The sequence below is a fragment of the Pseudophryne corroboree genome, chromosome 2 (genome assembly GCF_028390025.1).
Source record: "Pseudophryne corroboree isolate aPseCor3 chromosome 2, aPseCor3.hap2, whole genome shotgun sequence".
Lineage (NCBI taxonomy): Eukaryota > Metazoa > Chordata > Amphibia > Anura > Myobatrachidae > Pseudophryne > Pseudophryne corroboree.
In genome coordinates, this window is record NC_086445.1 from 610,872,421 (window position 1) to 610,880,526 (window position 8,106).

Here is an 8,106-nt window from a genome sequence, read left to right on the forward strand (position 1 = left end):
CCTATATGCCAAGCTGGAGAAGTGTGAATTTCATGTCACGGAGGTATCCTTTTTAGGGTACATTATTTCCCCTCGGGGATTCTGTATGGAACCGAAGAAGCTCCAAGCCATCCTTAGTTGGGCGCAACCCACCAACTTAAAAGCAATTCAGCGCTTTTTAGGGTTTGCGAATTATTATAGAAGATTTATTCACTCTTTCTCCGACCTAGTTGCTCCCATTGTGGCACTGACTAAGAAGGGAGCGGATCCAACCAACTGGTCACGTGAAGCTGAGTTATCTTTTCAGGCCTTGAAACAAGCCTTTGTCTCAGCCCCGGTCCTCAGACATCCCAACCCAGAATTGCCTTTCATTGTTGAGGTTGATGCCTCGGAGGTTGGAGTAGGGGCTATCCTATCTCAGAAGGATCCGGATTCTCTAGAATTACATCCTTGTGCCTTAATGTCCAGGAAATTCTCATCTGCTGAATCCAACTACGATGTTGGTAACCGGGAATTACTGGCTATTAAATGGGCTTTCGAGGAGTGGAGGCATTGGCTTGAGGGAGCAACACATACCATTTCAGTTTTGACTGATCACAAGAATCTTCAGTACATTGAATCAGCTAAACGGCTGAATGCCCGGCAAGCTCGTTGGGCTTTATTTTTTACTCGTTTCAAGTTTATTATCACCTTCAGGCCAGGTTCCAAGAATGCCAAGGCGGATGCCCTGTCACGCAGTTTTCTTCCAGTTCATGATAACAGTCCTGTTACTCCCATACTTCCGTCTTCAGTCATTCGGGCAGGCCTCACACAAGATTTATTTACCCAGTTAAAGCAGCTTCAACATCAAGCTCCTGGAAATACTCCTGCTGGTCGTCTTTATGTCCCTGAGTTTTTGAGAGCAACTGTTTTGACGGAGTTTCATGATAGCAAAGTTGCCGGGCATCCGGGGATCGCTAAGACTTTGGAATTAGTCTCCCGCTCAGTATGGTGGCCTGGTCTTTCCAAAGACATTAAGGAGTTTGTTTTTTCGTGTCAGGTCTGTGCACAGCATAAAGTTCCCCGTTCCTTGCCTATCGGTCAACTTATGCCCTTGAATGTTCCTCTCAGGCCATGGTCTCATATTTCCATGGATTTTGTGGTGGACCTCCCTCTGTCAGCCGGATGCCGAGTCATATGGGTGGTAGTTAACCGTTTTAGCAAGATGGCCCATTTCATTGCTCTTCCCCGATTGCCATCTGCCCAGGGATTGGCAGTTTTGTTCCTCCGCCATGTTTTCAGACTCCATGGGTTACCCACTGATATTGTTTCTGATCGGGGTCCACAATTCATTGCACAATTTTGGAAGTCTTTTTGTGCCTCTTTAAAGATGAAATTGTCTTTAACGTCTGGCTACCATCCCCAATCCAACGGGCAGACTGAGCGAGTTAATCAATCATTAAAACAATATTTGCGTTTGTACTCGGCCAAACTCCAAAATGACTGGTCCGAGTTTCTTCCGTTGGCGGAGTTTGCTTACAACAATGCCTGTCATTCCTCCACCAATGTGTCTCCATTTTTTACAGTTTTTGGTTTTCACCCCAGAGCTAATTCCTTTTTTCAACATTCCTCTGTCTCCTCACTGACCTTGACCGCTCATCTCAGACTCATTTGGAGAAAAGTGCACCTTGCTCTCAGAAAAGCGGCATTTCGGGAGAAAAATTTTTCTGACAGGCTCCGGCGGCCGTGCACTTTTAAAGTTGGAGATAGGGTGTGGTTGTCGACTCGCAACATTAGACTTCGACAAACCTCGGCCAGATTGGGCCCTAAATTTATTGGACCATTTCATATTATAAAAAAAATCAATCCAGTTGCTTTCCGGTTACGTTTACCAAGAACTCTCCGGATCGGAAATACTTTCCATTGCTCCCTGTTGAAACCATACGTTTCTTCCAGTAGATTTCCTCGGAAGATCTCTCAGGGGAAATCACCAATAGATGTACAGGGTCAGCAGGAGTTCTTGGTGGAGAAGGTTCTCGATTCCAAGTTGTCCCGGGGTCGGCTTTATTTTTTGGTACATTGGAGAGGTTATGGTCCAGAAGAAAGGTCTTGGGTCCTGGATGAGGATCTCCATGCCCCGAGGCTCAAAAAGGCATTTTTTCGAGAATTTCCTCAGAAACCTGGCCTTAGGGGTTCCTTGACCCCTCCTCAAGGGGGGGGTACTGTTAGGCGCCGAGGGTCCGCCCGTCAGTGCGGCCCGGCGCCTAGCAACTAGGGACGCCGCATGCGGACAGCCGCCGGCTCCCTAGCAACGCTAGACGCCGGGCGCACGGAGCCGCTCAGACCCTAGCAACGGGGACGCCACTGTCGGACCGCGTTCCCCGTTGCTGGGTCTAGATTAATCACCTCATTGGTATCCTGGCCGTGCAGCATGCAGCTGCATGGCATGATTGTTAATTACCCTGTCTGGCTCCTGATTGGAGAGCTCCCAGTTAAAAGCACTCTCTGGACTTCTCACAGACGCCGGTAATAGCTTCCTGTTTGCTGTGTCTGTTGCAGAGAGTTTTCCAGTCCTGTCTATCCGGTCGTTCCTGTCCTCAGTGGTCCAATACTCGGAAGTTGTCATCTTTTCCTGGAGTCCTGACCGAGCACCTTTAACATCCTGTGGTGTTCGTGAGTCACGGCGTAGCCGTGTGTTGCGGCTTGACCGCTTACTATTTATTATTTGGTTATATTGTGTTTCGGAGCTTTTGCGGAGGATTCCGCTCCCACAAATCCACTCTGGTATCCAGCGGTGCTGGATAGGAGTAACGGATTCGTGGATTTTTGGTTGTCCTTTTCCCTGGCGGTTTGTCCGCACATACTTCTGGTTTAAGTTAGTTAGCTTGTAGCCCCTGGCCCGGTTTCTTAGTCAGAGGGCCCCTTGTTATCACCCTGTCTCGGATTTCCCTTTGTCTCCCATTAAGACCTGAGGGGGCATCGGAGTTGGGCAGACATAATCCGCCCTTCAAACGCGGCTGCCATGGGCTCAAGCAACCATAGTCTCGCAGGGGATTTCTGATAACACGGGCGAGACAACGGAGTTAGGGCGCCAGGGGTTACTAGGCTTTCCTGCTCCCGTAACCAGCATTCCATTCCAGTACTCTGACCTCCGTCATAAGATCACCTCTGGTCAGACGTACTGGTATCATAACAACGGTACAGTAGGCCACTGCTCTACCTACCTCTGTGTCTTCAAGTATACTATCCATCCATACCTGTGGTGCATTTCAGTTTTTCACAGTTTGCTGACCACCAGTATATAATATATAGCAGTACGGTACAGTAGGCCACTGCTCTACCTACCTCTGTGTCGTCAAGTATACTATCCATCCATACCTGTGGTGCATTTCAGTTTTGCACAGTTTGCTGACCACCAGTATATAATATATAGCAGTACGGTACAGTAGGCCACTGCTCTACCTACCTCTGTGTCGACAAGTATACTATCCATCCATACCTGTGGTGCATTTCAGTTTTGCACAGTTTGCTGACCACCAGTATATAATATATAGCAGTACGGTACAGTAGGCCACTGCTCTACCTACCTCTGTGTCGTCAAGTATACTATCCATCCATACCTGTGGTGCATTTCAGTTTTGCACAGTTTGCTGACCACCAGTATATAATATATAGCAGTACGGTACAGTAGGCCACTGCTCTACCTACCTCTGTGTCTTCAAGTATACTATCCATCCATACCTGTGGTGCATTTCACTTTTGCACAGTTTGCTGACCACCAGTATATAATATATAGCAGTACGGTACAGTAGGCCACTGCTCTACCTACCTCTGTGTCGTCAAGTATACTATCCATCCATACCTGTGGTGCATTTCAGTTGTGCGCAGTATATATAGTAGTAGGCCATTGCTATAGATATATTACTGGCATATAATTCCACACATTCAAAAATGGAGAACAAAAATGTGGATAGTAAAATAGGGAAAGATCAAGATCCACTTCCACCTCGTGCTGAAGCTGCTGCCACTAGTCATGGCCGAGATGATGAAATGCCATCAACGTTGTCTGCCAAGGCCGATGCCCAATGTCATAGTAGAGAGCATGTAAAATCCAAAAAAATAAAGCTCAGTAAAATGACCCAAAAATCTAACTCAAAATCGTCTGAGGAGAAGCGTAAACTTCCCAGTGTGCCATTTATGACACGGAGTGGCAAGGAACGGCTGAGGGCCTGGCCTATGTTCATGGCTAGTGGTTCAGCTTCACATGAGGATGGAAGCACTCATCCTCTCGCTAGAAAACTTAAAAGAGTTAAGATGGCAAAAGCACAGCAAAGAACTGTGCGTTCTTCTAAATCAAAAATCCCCAAGGAGAGTCCAATTGTGTCGGTTGCGATGCCTGACCTTCCCAACACTGGACGGGAAGAGGTGGTGCCTTCCACCATTTGCACGCCCCCTGCAAGTGCTGGAAGGAGCACCTTTTTAGGTTCCTGGTGCTCAGAACAAGGGAGATGTTGCGTAGTGAGTCCAGAGCACCAGAACGTGATGCTGAAATAAGGTGTGGTGTGGAAATAGCCCCTAGCACCCTACCTCCATTGTTTCACCCGTGTGGTCAGTTCACGCCTGGGTGACTATGGTTTCTTGGGCCCACGGCAGCCGCGTTTGAAGGGCGGATTAGGTCTACCCAACTCCGATGCCCCCAGGTCTTAGAGTGAGACAAGGCGTGAACCGAGACAGGATAATAACAAGGGGACCTCTAACTAAAGCAAACAGAAGGCTAGGGGCTACTAACAACCCTAAAACTAAATATATGTGCGGCACGCCGCCAAAGGAAAAGAACAACAAAGGAAATGCTGTCCACTCGCCGACACAATACTGTTGTGTACCGGTGGTGACAGCATAAGCAGAACCCTCTGCAAAGCACCAGTAACAAAATATAACCAAAGAATACTGCGGCCTAGGCCGACGGACACGGCAAAGCCGCTACTCACGGAACCGGTACCAATACTGGCAAACGGACAGGAACCCCCAATGTAGCCGACACAGACTCTCAGAACCGGAGGACAGGCAGAATCCCAAACGACAGACCGGTGGACACCAAGAAGCCAGATACTCGACCAGGCACAGACAAAGCCACAGGACTTCTGGACAGGAACGCTTCACGGCAGGACACGGGATCAGACACTGGAACCGACACTGGAACCGACACTGGAACCGACACTGGAACTGACACTGGAACCGACACTGGAACCGACACTCGAAGCAGCTAGACAGACACTGCTAGACAGGAGCTCAGGAACTGGCAGGGACTAGCTCAGAGCTCAAGAACTCTGGAAATTTGGAAATATCACCAGCGTCTATGAATTGCACTGAGCCAGAATATAACAGAGAGTCTTAATTAATTATGTCGTGCAGCTGCCCTGCTGCACAACTGAGAGGTGCAATCAACAGACAGGTGAGGCTGAACACATGGGAACAAGCTGCAATCACACAGACTCACCACCGGCAGCAAACAAGAGTCTTCTCAAACCAGAGCAACGGGAAATCCTGGCCTGCAAGACAACTATAAACATAGAATAGGAATGAACCACTACCTGTGGTTCATAACAGTACCCTCTCCTTAAGGGTGAGCTCCGAACACCCCATGACACCCACGGGGAACATAAACAGAAGTATAACATAAAATACATAACCAAAATGCAAAACAGGAATGAGCCACAGCCGTGGCTCATAACACACCCGCAGTCCAGTTCCTGATAGTCAAATTGAAGACGTCACTGTTGAAGTACACCAGGATGAGGATATGGGTGTTGCTGGCGCTGGGAAGGAAATTGACAAGGAGGATTCTGATGGTGAGGTGGTTTGTTTAAGTCAGGCACCCGGGGAGACACCTGTTGTCCGTTGGACGAATATGGCCATTGACATGCCTGGTCAAAATACAAAAAAAATCACCTCTTCGGTGTAGAATTATTTCAACAGAAATGCGGACAACTGGTGTCAAGCCATGTGTTGCCTTTGTCAAGCTGTAATAAGTAGGGGTAAGGACGTTAACCACCTAGGAACATCCTCCCTTATACGTCACCTGGACCGCATTCATCAGAAGTCAGTGACAAGTTCAAAAACGTTGGGTGACAGCGGAAGCAGTCCACTGACCACTAAATCCCTTCCTCTTGTAACCAAGCTCCTGCAAACCACACCACCAACTCCCTCAGTGTCAATTTCCTCCTTAGACAGGATAGCCAATAGTCCTGCAGGCCATGTCACTGTCAAGTCTGATGAGTCCTCTCCTGCTTGGGATTTCTCAGATGGATCCTTGAGTGTAACGCCTACTGCTGCTGGCGCTGCTGTTGTTGCTGCTGGGAGTCGATCGTCATCCCAGAGGGGAAGTCGGAAGACCACTTGTACTACTTGCAGTAAGCAATTGACTGTCCAACAGTCCTTTGCAAGGAAGATGAAATATCACAGCAGTCATCCTGCTGCAAAGCGGATAACTCAGGCCTTGGCAGCCTGGGTGGTGAGAAACGTGTTTCTGGTATCCACCGTTAATTCACAGGGAACTAGAGAATTGATTGAGGTACTATGTCCCCGGTACCAAATACCATCTATGTTCCATTTCTCTAGGCAGGCGATACCGAAAAAGTCAGACTCATGACTATATGACTGTGACAGCCCACTGGGTAGATGTATTGCCTCCCGCTGCAAGAACAGCAGCGGCGGCACCAGTAGCTGCATCTCACAAACGCCAACTCGTTCCTAGGCAGGCTAGGCTTTGTATCACCGCTTTCCATAAGAGGCACACAGCTGACAACCTCTTACGGAAACTGAGGAACATCATCGCAGAATGGCTTACCCCAATTGGACTCTCCTGAGGATTTGTGACATCGGACAACGCCAGCAATATTGTGCGTGCATTACATCTGGGCAAATTCCAGCACGTCCCATGTTTTGCACATACATTGAATTTGGTGGTGCAGAATTATTTAAAAAACGACAGGGGCGTGCAAGAGATGCTGTCGGTGGCCCAAAGAACTGCGGGCCACTTTCGGCATTCAGCCACCGCGTGCCGAAGACTGGAGCACCAGCAAACACTCCTGAACCTGCCCTGCCATCATCTGAAGCAAGAGTTGGTAACGAGGTGGAATTCAACCCTCTATATGCTTCAGAGGATGGAGGAGCAGCAAAAGGCCATTCAAGCCTATACAGCTACCTACGATATAGGCAAAGGAGGGGGAATGCACCTGACTCAAGCGCAGTGGAGAATGATTTCAATGTTGTGCAAGGTTCTGCAACCCTTTGAACTTGCCACACGTGAAGTCAGTTCAGACACTGCCAGCCTGAGTCAGGTCATTCCCCTCATCAGGCTTTTGCCAAAGAAGCTGGAGCGATTGAAGGAGGAGCTAAAACAGCGATTCCGCTAGGCATGTGGGACTTGTGGATGGAGCCCTTAATTCGCTTAACCAGGATTCACGGGTGGTCAATCTGTTGAAATCAGAGCACTACATTTTGGCCACCGTGCTCGATCCTAGATTTAAAACCTACGTTGTATCTCTCTTTCCTGCAGACACAAGTCTGCAGAGGTTCAAAGACCTGCTGGTGAGAAAATTGTCAAGTCAAGCGGAATGTGACCCATCAACAGCTCCTCCTTCACATTCTCCCGCAACTGGGGATGCGAGGAAAAGGCTAAAAATTCCGAGCCCACCCGCTGGCGGTGATGCAGGGCAGTCTGGAGCGAGTGCTGACATCTGGTCCGGACTGAAGGACCTGCCAACGATTACTGACATGTCGTCTACTGTCACTGCATATGATTCTGTCACCATTGAAAGAATGGTGGAGGATTATATGAGTGAACGCATCCAAGTAGGCACGTCAGACAGTCCATACGTATACTGGCAGGAAAAAGAGGCAATTTGGAGGCCCTTGCACAAACTGGCTTTTTTTTACCTAAGTTGCCCCCCCTCCAGTGTGTACTCCGAAAGAGTGTTTAGTGCAGCCGCTCACCTTGTCAGCAATCGGCGTATGAGGTTACTTCCAGAAAATGTGGAGAAGATGATGTTCATCAAAATGAATTATAATCAATTCCTCCGTGGAGACATTCACCAGCAATTGCCTCCTGAAAGTACACAGGGACCTGAGATGGTGGATTCCAGTGGG